The 17644-nt window shown below is 33.2% G+C and overlaps 2 pseudogenes across 2 annotated transcripts in view; one reads left to right on the forward strand and one right to left on the reverse strand.

Moving 5' to 3' along the window:
• The window catches only part of LOC146908054 (TMV resistance protein N-like), a 44105-nt pseudogene extending 41551 nt beyond the window's left edge, over positions 1 to 2554 (forward strand). Inside the window, exon 6 of the transcript XR_015019171.1 lies at positions 1636 to 2554. The product of XR_015019171.1 is annotated as a TMV resistance protein N-like (transcript). The remainder of the gene's footprint in view (positions 1 to 1635) is intronic.
• A 5595-nt stretch (positions 2555 to 8149) lies between these two features.
• On the reverse strand, positions 8150 to 15678 carry LOC146908057 (disease resistance protein Roq1-like; annotated as a pseudogene). The gene is made up of 5 exons (XR_015019172.1): positions 15102 to 15678; positions 13008 to 14106; positions 12301 to 12582; positions 9731 to 10624; positions 8150 to 8828 (listed from the first exon to the last, which is right to left on the reverse strand). The product of XR_015019172.1 is annotated as a disease resistance protein Roq1-like (transcript).
• Positions 15679 to 17644: the final 1966 nt, after the last annotated feature.

Below are 17644 nucleotides of genomic sequence, written 5' to 3' on the forward strand. Positions count from 1 at the left end.
TCTATATCGTATTTTTTGGGAGAAAAAAAAATTCTCAATGTTTTTTTTGGTTACCAAGAGATATTTTTTATTTTATATTAGCAGGGATAAAGTTAAGGTAATAAAAAAACATGGATGGAGTTAAAAAAAACTAGCATGGTTACTAGAGGAAGAAAAAAATATATACTAGCATGACTAGTGTCAAGTGTAGCTTTAATTTGATTTTTTTAAATATTGTTTCAAGAGTAGCTTTAATTATTTTGAGGAATTTTGTTTTTCAATTCTTTATTAGCTTTCAAAATTAGTGTATTATGTGTCACTCAATTAAAAAACAACGTAATATGATTCATAGTTTTAAATAAAGTGGGTGTAAATTAGCAATGTGGATGTAAATTAATAAACATTTTTTAATAAAATTTGTAGATTTGAATATAAGAGAGGATATAAATATAATTAAATCATCTTTTAATGAAAGAGAGTGTAACTTTATTTAATTTGCATTTCATAAGAACAGAGAACGTGTGTTTTTTAAGATACTAGAGGAGGAGAAGCATCTCTAGGGAAGAATTGTGTAGTTTACTCTATTTTTATTCCGGCAAAAATTTTCACGCAGTTCCTTAATTTCAAGAAACAATTAGGGTGCGTTTGATTTGTTAAAAAATAAAGGACTGGACAGGACAAAAATATTTGTACTGCGTTTGATTTATAAAAACAAAAAAGGACAGCACAAAAGAAGTAATCAGGACAGGACAACTATCCGCTTTTCTGTCCACTGCATTAGTTGGGGACAACTTTTTGTCCAGCGGTCTACTGTTCTAAATTTACGTTCTCATCGTTCGGTTTCTCGCTGCATCTCTCGTGTTTGCTATTTTATATTTTTCTCGTTGCTTTTTCTTATTCCGTTTAATTTTTTTTTCTTCCAGTTATTGTTTGCTTACTTTATCTTTTGTCTCCATTCATGTCAGTATAGTGTTTTCCTTAACTCATTCACGTGTTTGTCATCACATAAAAGCCATTTTTAGTTTCTAATTTTTGTTTGTACCCACAATAGACATGTTCATCTTTGATATAATATTTTCTTAATTATTTGTTTTATTCCTGATCTATACATGTGTAAAAGAAAGTAGAAAATGTATTCCATTTTTCTTATATAGTATTTTTTTACTTATCTTTAATTTTTATAATTGTTTTTTTACGTAGTGGGATGATGAACAAATTTATATATATAAACACAATTAATAAATTCATATTGCTTAAATAATTTTTAAGTGTGTTAATAATATAATAATAATAATAATATAATGATAGATATAATAGTTAAAAAAAGTTTCAAAATAATAATAATATAACAATTAAAAAGGGTATTATAGTAAATTTGTATTATTTTGTCCAGGACCTTAACATATCAAACAAAGTATAGCACAAAATTCTTTGTCCTGTGCATCAACTATCAAACAGAGTGAAGTACAAAAGGTTGTCCTGTAACTCAGTCATTTGTCCTATACTGTTCTGTCCAGTATCCATCCTTTCGCAAATCAAACGCACCCTTAGTCATGTAACAAATTCGGTAAAAGAATAACAGTGTTAGCATTTTAAAATGTAAAAAAAGTTAAAGTACTATTATGTCTTTTTATTATTTTATCTTCATTTTAACAGGAACCTCGTCACTTTCGGTGTGGCTTTGACATTGTTATTCCTTGGCTTGGACATAATATTTATCATATTTTTGAAGGGTTCTTCAATTTCAAGTTTAAACGGGGTTTGGATATAGTAAGGATAGAGAACTCTTTTAGCCTTATGGAATGTGTCGGGTGTCTCTTTTATGTAAACTTTGAAGTAAATAATTCTCATAAAGTGTCTGGTTCTCCACATGTATCGGTCTCTTCTCCACTGCCACATCCTTTTTATCTTTCTTTCGAGAGTGACTACACGGAAGAACGATTTGATATGCCACTTGATTTGGAACTAAACAAAGTTGATGGCTCAAATTATCTTTGGGTTATCTATATCTCTCGAAAACACTGCCATTTTGTAAAAACAGGAGCACATATCACATTTAAAGCCCGGCAAGGTTTGATTATCAAGGAATGGGGGTTGCACGCGGTACCCAAGAAAGTCTCAGAGAAATTTATTATGGTAGAAGATAATAGGGTATCTCTTCCTTTACGGATTGTGAAACTAGAAGAAAGAAGCAGTAGCATTGAGCCTAAAATCCAACTTCCTTACAATTGGTATGTTTCTGATGAAGATGAAGTCAAGATGAAACAAGCCAAGGGGAAAGAAACTGATCTCTTTAATCTCAGCCTTATTATTTAAAGTCCATAATGAAGAAAAAAACACAATATAATTCTCCAAGCCCTGAGGTAATTATCTTCTTAAACATGATATGACAATATTAATTGAAAATTATTTACCAATATCATCGTTAATTACTGACTAACAACATGGTTAATTAACGATGTATCACCTACACATTATTGGTATGACGCATCTAACTTAGTTAACCATGTCCAATTAATATGTCGGGATATGTTTCTTGTATAATTAATTGTTTCAGTTTGGCCTCTCCCTGTACGTATGAATTGAAAATTGCATTGCATATTTGCTAACTTTCTCATCTGCATTTTCATATGGATCCACAATTCTTGTTTTCTTTCAGGGGATGCACTTACTATATGTAGATATAGCTGCTGATCTTTGTTTTGGCAGCTATGACCACTAGCTTATCCTATAAGGACTCGAGTTTGTGGAACAGTTCTACATGGACAAAAGTACTTTGGTGCTACGAGTTGGGAACTTGAACTGTTTCAATATAACAATGTTAAGAGTCCCACATCGGTTAGGAGTTGGCCTGACAATTTGTTTATAAGTGGGGGCAATCCTCACCTCACAAGTTGGTTGTGTTAGGCCCAACCACCATTTTTAATAAACATAATAAACAAAATAAACAACATAATAAACAATATGTTCAGATTTATGTTCAGATTTAAGCCCTCCGAAGTGTTCATGTTTCTATGCCCTTTTTTTTTAAGTTTTGGCTACAATGTTCATAGTTTGCTTTTATTTTTTTCTTTAAACAATATGTTCAGATTTAAGCCCTCCGAAGTGTTCATGTTTCTATGCCCTTTTTTTTAAGTTTTGGCTACAATGTTCATAGTTTTCTTCTGGTGTATCTTGTACAATTTTTTTATATCTTTATATATATATTTGTCATTCAAAAAAAAAAAAACCTTCACTTGTCCCATACATTTTGGTTGATACGATAAGTTTATTTATGTTTGATATGTTACTTTTTAAATTGAAAGATGGAATAGACTCACTTTCCTTATGGTTACATTACATGTGAAATCTAGAACAAATTTCAATTTCCATATGGTCATATTAGATTCCATATGTTTGACTGCTTGTCCCATACATTGTATATTTTTGATAAATCTTCAACCCGTAACTTATTGAATCTGAAACCATCCTCCTTTTGATCCAGAACTATGGCTTTAGTTTCTATTGCATCCTGAAAATTTTAGAATCAGAATATCATAAAAGGGAATAAAAAGAGTAAATCACTTTGTGTTTGGTAAAGCCATAATCTACTCCAGAATTTACTCCCAAATGAGGATACATTTTAGTGTCCTCATAATAATATCCTCAGAATTTACTCCATAACACTAAAAAAAACTAAAATGTATCCTCATTTTGGTGTCAATCAGAATATCCCGATAAAGCGATAATCTACTCCAGAATTTAGGCTCGTCCAGATGTTGTCCTTGAACAATTTGCTTCCCCAACTCTTGCAACATTTTATGCATACAAATTACATGGTTTATAATGGTTATGAGTGATTTTTCAGCGAGGAGTGGAATTCCAATATCAGGTTGCAACCCACAAGCATGTAGAATTCTCCTTACATAATCCTCCCTCTCCCCTTCAAAGAAGCAAGCAATGTGCAAAAATATTTCTCTCTCTCTCTTGGTTGTAGTCCCTCAAAACTCACATGAAGCACTTTCATAATTCTTTTGTCAGGATTACTTTGCAATCCATCAAAGGTAGCTCTCCATTGAATGATATTTCGGTTACAAAGGAAAGAACCCATTATTTTAATTGCAAGTGGAAGACCTTGAGTGTATTTTAGTACCTCAGGAATTAGTTCTGCAAAATTGCTTCTTGAATAATCACTTTTGAAGGCTTTTCTAACAAAAAGATCATGAGCATCGTTGACATTCATCAATTCAGCCTCATAAATTTTATCCGCTCCATACAGTTCAAGAATACGCATGTCTCTAGTGGTTATGATTATTCTACTTCCTGGACGAAGCAATTTGGGATTTATGTGCAATTCTTGCAGTTGCTCAAATTGATCAACATCATCAAGAACAACAAGGAGCTTCATGTTGCATAGCCTATTAATTATAATTCCAGATATATCAGAAGGACTGTATGCATCCAGGTTTTGTTCGTTCAGAGTTTGATGAAGAATTTGTTTCTGCACAGCAATAGCACCACCATCTCTATAAGTTGTGCTGACATTTTCGATAAAACAACAAACCCCAAATTGATAATGATGTGAGATCCTGTCATACAAGACAGTTGCAAGAGTCGTCTTCCCTATGCCACCCATCCCCCATATTCCTAAAATTCGAAAACCATCCTCCACTAACTTTTTTTTTTTTTTTTGATCAAAGCTAGAAAATTAAATTGCAAAACAGGAGGAGGCCTGAACCTTATTACAACAAATAAGCAGGCCAATTATGACCAGACTCAACTAAAACAAATCTTATATCCAACAACATATACTCAAAGAGGCAAATCAACTAGCTAGAATAATCTGCCAAACAACTAGCTACTAGCACAAACTAAGAAACATATTTGGGATTGCTTTTTATTACACCCTTTTTGGAACGAGTTTGGATGCGCTCACTACTTGCAGAGCTGCTACTCTTCCTAGATTTCCTGCCGGACTTAGGTTGATGAAGAGCATCTGATTGTGCCTCCAAGAACTGCAAAGCCACAGGGTGCATATTCATCTTTTCACTGTCAGAATCAGGGTCCAGAGTACCATCTGTTGTGTGGTCAGAGTCCACCACATCCCCCCAAAGTTTACTAAGAATTTGGACACTTTTCTTGGCTGCAGCAGTAACATTTTTAGAGCCACCAATAACATGAATCTTACCTTTGTCTGGGCCTAACTCTTCATAGATTGTGATAGGAGTGGCCATTTTTATAGGAGAGAAAGCTGCAGATTGAGAGGGCCTATTCACCAAATTACAAGGAACCTCTGAAGGTGCAGTTTGATTCAAACCTACTTTCTCTTTGGATACATCAGGGGAAACCAAATTTCCTTTCTTAACTGGTTCATCTGTGGTGGTAATAGGAGTAAGTACTGGCTGCAAAACAGGGGACACTAGGGAAGCAGGTCCAGAAATGGGGAAAGACAACCTCCCATTTGCAGAGCCCAACAAAGGCTTGCATGAGGTCAAAATCATAGGTTCAGAGGGCCTCTTTGCAAATATACCAGTATCCTCTGTGTTTGTGTTTTGAGTCATGCTATCCTTCCCTAGGGAATTGTCCTCCACACATGGATTTTGAACAGTTTGCATATCCAGTCTTGTGGGAGTAGGTTCCATGTCTGCTGTTTCAGCCTCATCAGTAACAAGCTCAGAACCATTGTCAAGCAACTCAAAGGGATTGTGTAGAGTGAGATGCACTTGTTCAACATTTTGTTGTGATGGTGCATCTAAACTTGGTTCATTGTTCAAGGCCTTATCTGCTGTTTTAACATGATCAATAAAATCACCTTCCCTTAGTTTCTTGCCAGACAAGACCTGAACCATATGTTTCTTACCATTCATATCAACGTTAGATTTCAGCTTTGAGGGGCCATCAGAATTGTTAGTGTTGTTCAATTTCATACAATTTTGCAAGTTGTGCCCCAAGATCTTACAATTAGCACAAAACAATGGCTGCTTCTCATAATGCACATCAATGGATAGGGCATGACCTTCACGTTCAACTACAACAGTTTCAAAGAGTTTTTCTGATAGATCGACATCAACAAGAACCCGTGCAAAGAGCCCAAAACGTCTTTGTTGAGTTGCTTCATCTATGGTGAGTGGGGTTCCCAAACCTGATGCAATCTCGTAAAGTGTTTGTCTCCTCCAATATTCTTGGGGCAAATGCATTAGCCGCACCCAAATTTGAGCATGAGACTGCACAAGATCTTGAGGCTTGAAATCTTTGGTCCAACAGTAGAAGCGAAGAAGCCCAGGCTTCAGATTCACAACACCCAGAGCCCAAACCTTACGCATATCTTCAATTGAACTAAAAGTGAATTCAAAAAAACCCTTTCCGAGCGGAGTAAGGTTCCAATTTCTCAAGCTGGGCCACAAATTTGAAAGCTTTTGCTTCAAACCTAGGGTCGTTAATGGAGAATCACCCTTGTGTAAAGTGATACGTCCATGGAGGTTGTATTTGCAATCAGCAAGGCCATTTTCATACTCAGAATCCTCCACTAACTTTAAATTCAAAAGTCTTTCTAATTTTTCAACATGAGGTTGTATTCCAATAAGGTCATGAGAGTGTGCTTGTTTATACTTATTTATTCCTGACATCCCAACCATTGAATCCAGCGAAACAAGTCATATCTCTCTCCACCCATCGACCCTTTTTAGAGCATGTTTGTTTTCGGACAAGAGATGGATCGACATCATAAAAAATAGGGAAAGCATTTTGTTTAGATGCATTTTCATTTGGTTGAGAAGCGTGATATAAAGGTTGATTTTGGACTTGGTTATAAGAGACTCTATGTATCATCTTTAGCATGGTTTTAAACCGTGGTTGCGGTTGTGGATACAGTTGCAGTATGCTTCAGGTAATTTTAAATTTTACAAACTATATAACCACTACACTATTTACCTACCATACCAGAGTTTTAGTTTTCTCTGTTAATATTGATTAGAAGGTGCTTGAAATATACAGTTGAGAGCGGTTAAAGGTAAGATTTTTCATTAGATTTGAAGTAGATTGAAATTTGAGGTTCTAAAACTTTACTTTAATTTGTGCTGCAATGCGGTTGTAGATGCTATAGTAACTGTTATGTTGGCCGCAATTGTGGATGCAGACCTCAATTTGAAACCATAATCCTCATTACACAAGGACTACAAAATGCATAAAGTAAAAACTATAGTGAACTAGCAGAAAAGGACCAGTTATCCAAATTAGTTTTCTGCACTCTATTGTTAAAATTCATCCTTCTATATTTGTCTTACTTGAATGTATTAAACAATTTTTATTTATGTATTGAATAATTGTATGATTTTTTAATCAAAAGCAGAAGTAAGAGTATACGAATGCTTGAAAAAGGAGGCACTATGTCGTTAAAATTACCAAAGGAAGGCACAAACTACTTGAAAAGAAAGACAGGTGAAATAAAATAAAGCAATATTTGGTAAGGCAGTCGGCATGCACATTAGAGAGCCCTGTGGTACTGATGTGGAAATTGACATAACCATGTACAAAGTTGTTGAAAAAAATAAGATCAACCATGAGTAGGGGACAAGTGAAGCCTGACTAAATAGACAACTTATAATTATTAGAATTTAGAAACATTCTCACTACATTAACACACGCAAAAAAAAAAACTGTTAAATTGTAGCCAAAACACACAAAAGGGCATAGAAACATAAACACTTGAACACAATCTTGTAATAACAAAACACTTCATGTTCCCAACTTGCAGCAGCCGGTTGTTTTAGTCTGTGTAGTACGGTTCCACAATTTTGAGTCATGGCTAGTGACCATAGCTGCCAAAGAAAAGATCAGACACGATATCTTCACACAAAGTGCATCCCCTGAAAGAAGAAAAAATACAATTGTGGATCCATGTGAAAATGCAGAATAGTCAAACTAGCAAATATGTAATTTAATTTTTAATTCATAAGGACATGGGAAAGCCAAATTGGAACAATTATTAAATCTAGAAGCATGTCTCAACATATTAATTGAACATGGTTTAACTAAGTTATATGCATTGTACTGATAATATACTAGATTACTAGTGATACATCTTTAATTAACCATGCAACTATCAGTAATTGACAATGGTCAACATGTTTTAATTAGTACTGTGTCATGTTTAAGATAATTACCTTAGCGCCTGACGAATATAGTGTTTTTTTCATTGTGGTCTTTCACTCAAGACCAAGATTAAAGAGATCTGTTTCTTTCCCCTTGGCTCCATCCTTCTCAGCTTCAGCTTTGTCAGAAACTAACCAATTGTAAGGAAGTTGGATTTTCGGCTCAAATCTACTGCTGCTTCTGCTCTGTTTTACTGTCACATTCTGTAAAGGAAGATCTATACTCATTCCCATTTTTGAGTCCTCTGTGTCTTTCTGGGTTATGACACGCAACCCCCATTCCTTCATAATCAAACCTTTCTGGGCTTTAAATGAGATTTGTGCTCCTGTTTTTACAAAATGACAGTGTTCCCGAGAGATATAGATTGTCCAAAGATAATTTTTTCCATCAACCGCATCCCGTTTCAAATCTAGTGGCATATCAAAGCGTTCTTCCGTGTACTCACTCTCAAAAGAAAGATAAAAATGTTGGGGTAGCAGTGGCGATAAGAGTGATTGATGATTATGATTATTTAACTCAAATGTTACATAAAAGAGAAAACCGAGCCAGTCATCATCCACAACAGAGTTATTTATCCTTATAATTGAACCCCCTTTGAATCGGTGATCAAACAACTCTGAAGTATTGTCTGAGCAGGACACACAATTTTCATCACAGATAATAGTTTCCTCATGCCAAGGAATAACAAAGTCAAAGCCACACCGAAAGTGAAGAGGTTCCTGGTAAAAAAAAAACATAAGATACATAAGCATATTAGAAGTTTAGAACCAGAGAATGTGTAGTAACTAGGTAAGGCATCTGATACGGCAACCCGACATATCTAGACACAAAGGTCTTAAGCACAATCAACTTAGTTGTTGCCTTGTTGCAAAACCAATCGGAGTAGGTGAAGAGATTTACTTAAATGCAATTTCGGTTTCCAACTTTCTTCAAGATTTTAGGCTCCCATTTCTAAATTAAAAAATATAGTCCTTCAATTTCTAAAAATTTTTCCACCAATAAAATTGGGCGTGTAATTTTTTAGTGTCTGCAAAAATAAGTTTCAAATTCCGTGGTCATGAAATTTTCCAAAATTTTCGAAACTGGGGACTATATTTGCATATTTACAAAAAGGAATGCTAGCAACACTCTCTTTTCAACACCCTCTCTAATACTCACTCTCTTATTGGTTTAAATCATTGTGGGTCTACACTTAAGTAGTATCCTGCAACTGACACAATCGTGTCACGATTATCTCAATCGTGTCACAATTCCTTGCATACGACCCAAGGTACAACTAACCTTATCCCCAAATTGTATCACGATGGCCACAAATCGTGTCACGATTTGACACCAGGAGAAACCATGCTCCCTGCCTACAAACTCGTGTCACGACACCAAAATCGTGTCACGATTTTGCTCCTTGACAAATCCACAAATTTGAAGTCAATTTCAACAAAACCAAAACATTTTATGTATCTGGTTAAAAAAATTGGACCAGCTACATCAACTTTTGTTGACCAAAATGTTTCTTATAAATAAGACCGAAGGAATATATCGTAGAGAAAAGACACGCACATACATTGGAAATATAGAATAACCTTATGAAAAAGCAAGGGGAGGTAGGAAGAGTATTACGCACCTTAACTAGTCTTAGCACCCATGTAATGGGGAAGTAATTGAAATATGCATTGCCTGACAAGGATAGAGACTCCATGCAGTTGGGAGAATTAAATATATACAATCCTGATCTATGATTACGGGATCCAGATGTTGTTTTAAAATATCTTCCCACTGAATCTGATGGACCACTTTCTGTTGGTAACAAAGGCAAACTCTGAAGCATATGGCAATGAGACAAGTTTAAATATGATAGATTGTGAAAGCAACTTAATGAAAAAGGAAGTGAAGTGAAGTAATTTCCTTGAAGATTTAGTCTTTCTAAACACCTTAATTCTCCAATAGCATCAGGCATTATGGAAATACTGCAAAAGCTTAAGTCTAGATAAATCAAAGATTGCAGTTGCATAGGAGAAATGGAAGTACATCCTAGCATTGTAAATCTAGAGCATCCGCATAGATCTAGAGTTACAAGAGATGTCATCTTATTAAAACAGTCAGGTATTCCAACAAGATTTGTGCAGTCTCTCAAACTTAGGAATCTAAGATTTGCAAGAGCCCCAACAGATCCATGAATTGTTGATAAACTTGCACATCTGTCCATATCAAGATATTGTAGCAAAGTCAATCCGCTGAAATCCGGAGTGTTTTCAAGTTTTGTACAGTCAGAGAGACGCATGACTCTCAAAGACCTTAATCTTGATGCATTTCCAAAATCAAGGCTGACTAAACTACTACATTTCTGCAAACTCAAGAATACAAGTTCGGTAAGAAGTCCAATTGATGGATGCACCTGCAACAAGTTTATGCATCCTGTAAGATCTAGTCTCTCGAGATTTTGTATCACTTCAAAACATGGAGTCACCTTGAGATTTTTGGAGTTGCTTAGATCCATCCTTTTTAAATTTGGGAGACGCTGTGAAGCGAGAATTAACCACCATTATGTTAGTTGAATTTCATTAATTCACTCAACTATGTTTTCAAAATTGCAATGATAAATTAAAAAGCCACTTATCAAACTACTTGCATTAATTTTTGGGTTAATTGTTTAACTTGATCCCGTAAAATATGCAATGTTTAAACAATAATCTTGTAAAATAAAAAATACATATTCTAATCCTGTAATTCGAGATTCTTCTCATTTTTGACCATATAATATACACGTGGTCTAAAAAGTTGATATAGAGATTGAATCTTTTCATGATTTTTTTTCCAGGCATTTTCGGATGTTAAAACATGGCTTTACACAAATAATTAGATTTTTCCGACTAGGAACAAATTTATGATGAATTTTTATTTCCCATAATTATGAATTTATTAAACAATTCATAATTAATTTGTATCTGCTTAAAAAACTCCAAAATGGCATGGTGAAGGTTCTTATGATGTTCTAATCATGCCTACAAAATTATAGAACGGAATTTAACCTATGAGTATACGCTTACTCGGACCAAAATTGCAATTTCGCACGTTTTGGTTGAAAAATAAAAAAAAATTGAAACATCTTTGAAATACTGCAAATTATTGCAGATCCTTTTTATATATTTCTATAGATGTCTCTGCAAACAATCAACTCAAAATTTGATTTTTAGGTTCAGGTTTTCATTATTTTTTTTTTTGAGTTTTTGGCGCTTTAAAAATTCGTAATTAATTCGTCCTTAGTTGAAAAATCCTAATTTTATGTGTAATGTCATATTTTAACTTCTTAAACATGCCTGAAAAAAAGTTATGAAAAAATTCAACCTCTAAGTTGGTTTTTGGGACTTCAAATATATTAGAGGGTCAAAAATAATAAGAATCTTAAATTACAAGGTTGGAATATGTGTTTTTTATTTTACAATATCATTTTTCAGACTTCGGATATATTATAGGGTCAATTTCAATAATTAACCTTTAATTTTTTTATACCACAAAACAAATGAAGTTTGATTTAAGGACTTGTTATGAACCCAAAAATTGTCTTCAATGAAAATAATACTTTTATTGAGAAAAGAAAGAAAGAATATGAGAGAAGGTGGTTTGCTTCTACAAGAGTCTTGCTCTATAATCATCAAAGAGTAGCGCTTTCAATACACTCTTCTACGTATGTGTATTGAAAAGAGTGTGTTTTTAGCATAATTTTGGATCGAATGCTCACAAATCCAAATTGTATTGTAATATTTATATATATTTATATATGATATGATATACTCTCTAACTAACTCCTATTTATCATATGTAGGATATACAGGATATGCTGAAAAAAAATATAGAAATTTTTTATTTTGGTTCATTATGAAAAATGTTTTGAAAAAGTTCATGCAGATACAATCATGTACAGCTCATTCAAATATATCGACTATGGTAAGGGGTACCGATTACTTCCTTCCAACTAAAACTTTATGATGTAACTTTTATTTTGGTTAATTTCATATGTATGAAATTGGATAGCTAATTAATTAAACAAGGGTTCCTTCAAAAAAAATTAATTAAACAAGGGTATTTTTGTAAAAAAACAAGGTATTTTAATCAATGAATATGCTACTTCGTTTAACTTTTCAACCGTTTCTTTGGAGGTGGAAACGATGAAAATTGCAATAATTAGACTAATACCTGGATGCCTATCCATAGTTGTTCAACGTTGCTATCAGGCATATTCAACTCTACAAGCTTGTATGGTTGAAAATTTGAAGGAAAAGACTTGAAAGGGTAACCTTTCCACAAAAGATAGCATAAGGAATCAGAAAGAAATTTGGGGCTTCTTGAAAAATTAGAATGATATAGTATCAGCACTTTCAAGTTTTCAATTTTCGATAAATCTTCATCCCTCAACTGATTGTATTTGGAGACATCCTCCTTTTCATTTAGAATTATGGCTTTCGCTTTTATTGCTTCCTGAAAAATTAAGAATATTATGCTAAGATTCAAAAAATCATATAATTGGTTATGCTAAGATTCAAAAAATCATATAATTGGTTGAACTAAAGGGACATGTAGTTACTGATCCTTAAATCAATGAAGCTTAAATTATGCATAAATAGAAAAATGATGATTAATAATATGTATGAAAAAAATTGATGCATCTCTTTTTTATACTCTCTTGTAGCGTAATTATTAAGTCTTAGACTTAATCTTCTTATATATTTCCCTTAATTAATACTTTTATATACTAAGAACAATATACTAAGAACATCAAGTCTAATGGAGTTCTTATCTTTCAATTGTACATTTCATTCAATAGTTAAATTTCAATCCAATTATTACGATTGTTAGTAAAATAATGGAAATGGGAAACCCAGAGTCTATAGAGAGATATTTACCGGTCTTGTAATCATAGCATCATGGAGATCACGGTAAAGCCACAATCTAGTCCATAATCTTGGCTCGTCAGGATGTTGTTCCCGAACAATTTGCTTCCCCAACTCTTGCAACATGCCATGCATATCAATTTCCTCGTTTCTAATAGTTATTAGTGACTTTTCAGCAAGAAGTGGAATTCCAATATCAGGATGCAATCCACAAGCATCTAGAATTCTTCTTACATAAGCCTTCCTCTCCCCTTTAAAGAAACAAGCAACATGCAAAAATATTTCTCTCTCTCTTAGCTCTAGTTCCTCAAAACTTGACCGCAGCACTTTCATAATTCCAGTACTATCCTGATTATTCTTCCATCCTTCCAAGGTAGCTCTCCATTGTGTGATGTCTCTTTGATACAAGAAAGAACCCATTACTTTAATTGCTAATGGAAGACCTTGAGTGTAATTTAGTACCTCAGGAATAAGTTCTTCGCAATCACTGCATGAATCATCACTTTTGAAGGCTTTTCTGTGTAGAAGTTGGTAAGCATCATTATCATTCATCAATTCAATCTTGTGAATTATATTTGCTCCATACAATTTAAGGATATGCATATCCCTAGTGGTTATGATTATTCTACTTCCTGCACAAAGCGATTTGGGCTTTATGTGCAATTCCTCTAGCTGCTCAAATCGATCAACGTCATCTAGAACTAGAAGGAGCTTCATGTTCTTTAGCCTATTTGCTATTATTCCAGATATTTCTAAAGGACTATACACTTCCAAATGAAAATCTTTTAGAGTTTGATGGATAATTTGTTTCTGTACAGCAACAACACCACCATCTTCATAAATTTGGTTGACGTCCTCAATGAAACAACAAGCATCAAATTGATATGAGATTCTGTCATACAAAATTTTCGCAAGAGTTGTCTTTCCTATTCCATCCATACCCCATATTCCTAAAACTCGACAACCATCCTTACCTGACCTTAGTTTTAAAAGGCTCTCTAACGCTTCTATACGATGTTGTATTCCAACAAGGTTATCGACATCTAAGAATCTATGACCCAACTTTTCTATTACAGAATGGACAATATTTTCAATCTCTTTAGATTCTATCCTGAAAGAAACATACAACAATAAAATCAATAAAGTCACCAGAGAAAATAAGGGAAAAAAACAAGTGGAAATATAATACTATAGTTCCGATATATATGGATTACCGCATACTGTTGAGAATTTGACACATCATGCATTTGGCACATTTGTGCTAGTTGGATCGAGATTGGAATGTATAGATTTTAATGCAAATTTTGATTTCTTTTTAAATTATAAAATACGGAGCTTGAAATTTGTATCGTCTGTTCTCGATCCAACCCAACGGTCATGGATGTGTTGACTGTGTAAATGCGTCAAATTATTGAGTGTCAAGCAATCCAAGATCCTTTTTCTTCATTTTATAAGACCTTCTTATCCTCTAGTAAGAAGTACTAAAGATATTGCAAACCCATCAGGAAAGTAGAAAAATGTGAAAGTTATCATGATAAACTTAAAAGTGATCATCAAATGGAAAATTAGATTGAATAGGAAAATCTGGTAAGGAAGAACAAAAGAGGATGCAAAAAATATTATATTGAAAGACAGCCCAGAACAGTTGTACCCAAGAGAAGAAAAATTAGAACATCTATATATATTGAAACCGGTTTAGTCTTGAAAATCAAGGTGACGTATGAGAGCTTTTAGGATATACTTAAAAACTAAATTGAATTATATTGGTACACTTGTTTCTTAAATCAATAAATTGATGATCATTTTTATAAAATAATGAGCTATTTTTTTACTTTTATAATTTACTATATGAGATCCATTTTCAAAATGTGAAACTCACATGAATTTCATCCAATAATAAAGTGGATGTTGGAGAATGGGTTAGAAAAGGAGAGTTTATAGCACTTCTTAAGTAAGTTTACTTTCATTAAAAGGAGAAATGATATATACAATTTTACTTAAAAAAATATGATTTGAAGTAAGAAGTTGAACACAGAAAGACTCTATTGAACACCATTTACTATATGCTTGTTAAGAACACCATAAACAGATTAATTGTGTACTTACTTGTTCCTGATGTCCCAACCAGTTAATCCAGCCAAACAGGTCATATCTCTTTTCCACCCATCAACTTTGTGAGGATCATGTCTGAATCTCTGAGTGTGTAAACTAAATGCATTCTGATACACTCCATTTTGTTTTCGAACATGAGATGGATCAACATCATAGAAAACAGGGAAAACAATTTGTTTCAATTTAGAACGACAATCAACAATAGCAGCCATTTCATCCAAACACCAAGTTGAGGAAGCATATTCTTTTGAGAAAACAACTATAGAAACACGTGAGTGTTCGATTGCCTGTCGAAGTTGGGGTGAAATGGATTCACCTTTCTGAAGGTGGGTGTCATCTTTGAAAGCAAAAATACCTTTTCTAATGAGATGATTGTGGAGATGGTCAACAAAGGTGTTGCGTGTGTCGGAACCTCTGAAACTAATAAACACATCGTATCTAATGCTTTGGATATTATCAGAACCCATCCATGAACTAGCGGTTGCACTTTGCCTCAAGTTGTTCAAATGAGAAATTGACTGATGACCACACATGGCATGAAACGGTTGCAGGAGACATTTTTTCAAAGTTGAACGATCTGTATGATATGGTATGGAATTGCATATAATCAATTAAAATATCATAAAAAACAAAACTAATAGATTGGTGAAGAATGCCGGCAATACTCACTTTTCAACACTCTCTCTAGCACTTATTCTTTGATTTCATGAAATCAATGTATGTCCTACCACATTGTGTGGGTTCAATTATCAAAGTATGAACCATAGTCACATAATTCGCGGTTCGTTCCGGTACGTGTACGGGTTCGCGGTACGCGACATGAGAAAAATCCGGTACGTATAGGGGTATACAGCTTCAGTTCGTAGTACTAATAATACCTAAATAAATATAGTGATTAGCTATAAAAAAAAAAAAATAAGAAAAGTATTTTTTTACTAGAATTTTTAATTACAAAAAATATATTTATAGATTCTCTAAAAAAAAGTAGTTTAGTTAAAAAAGAAAAGAGTTTACTTCTTAAAGAAATCACTAGGTCATACTTATATTATTATTTTCTGCAGAGTTAGCAATTCACAATTCTTTGGGCCAAATGCAGCAAAGTCCAATATAAAAAAATGGTCCAACAAGAGAAAAGCCCAATTTCCACAATAACCCTAATTTTATCATCTTCTTCATCTGCTCAAACATGAAACAACCGCTACCACTGTACCAGACCTAATTTCTTCTACCAAGTTTCTCACTTTCCACTCTTTGTTCCTTTTCTTCTCACTCAGTCCTCAACTCACGGTTCTCGCACTAACTCTCACGGTGTTCGTTTTTGCTGGTACTCATGGTTCTTCTGTTTCCGCGAATTCCACGTGAATTCATGCGTACCCAATACGCTGAAGTACCCGAATTCGGTACTCGCGAATTGGTACGCGGTTCTTTGCCTTTTGGACGAATTATGTTACTATAGTATGAACCTACAATGATTTATATATTTAAACGAAACCGTTGAAATAGATTTATATATTTTAACAAGGGTTTTGTAATGATTTTCCTTCCAAAAATAAAAAGGGTTTTGTAACGATTAAAAGAAATTTTGTTTCTTAAATACAAAGAGTCATGATACATAGACACCCATTAATTAGTATATAAAATAGTTTAAATATCACAATAGGCTTTATTTTATGGGTCATACTAACTGGTGCCCTGAGTACTGGTTAAGAAGTCAAATATAGTAATATTTATATTAAATGCTTAAATAATGACCTAAAAGGGGTAATATTTACATTCAAATTTATGTAATCAATGCATTAATTAAATGTTTTTTGTTTTGGCTTAAAATTTCATCTTTTGTCTTACTTAACCAGCGTCCCAGAAGCATTGTCTAGTTTTACCCTAATTTTATTGAGTTTGTTTGGAACATGTTAAGTTGTAATTTACTCTTATTCATCACTTTTAACTTTAACTCAACTTACGTGTAGCCTTCAAATTTTTTTAATGAATTTTTTTAGAAATGTTTAGAATATTATAAGAACCTCTAAAAAAGAATTTTTTTTAATAAAACATGAATTAAATATGAATTTTTATGTTTTTGGCACTTAAATTTTTTATTTAATTTATGTTTTGTTAAAAAAATCTTTTTTTTTTTTTCATATTGTTATAATATTTTGGATATTCCTACAAAATTGCAATAAGAAATATGAAAACTACACATAAGTTGAGTTAAAACTAGAGATCAAAAGTGGTGATTAAAATTATTTTAGGTAATAAAATTTGAAGAAAGAAAAATAGTAAGACTAAAACAAAAAATTGGTATACATATAGAGATCAAAAACATATTTAACCCTTGTTTTATTGATATGCCATTTTTTGAAGTCATCATACTTAATTTGCTAAAAAAAATGTAGTATAAGGTTTAAAGTTTAAACATACTCAAGACCCGTGCATCGTAACTAGTTTTGTTTTAATATAAATACGGGATGATTTGATTGATTATCATTGAAGTGTGTTGAAAGAATGTGTTAGAGGATATGACCCAAACATTTTTCATA

Source organism: Medicago sativa, chromosome 7, assembly GCF_051527215.1.
Source record: "Medicago sativa cultivar Bolivia chromosome 7, Bolivia_mono, whole genome shotgun sequence".
Classification (NCBI taxonomy): Eukaryota; Viridiplantae; Streptophyta; class Magnoliopsida; order Fabales; family Fabaceae; genus Medicago; species Medicago sativa.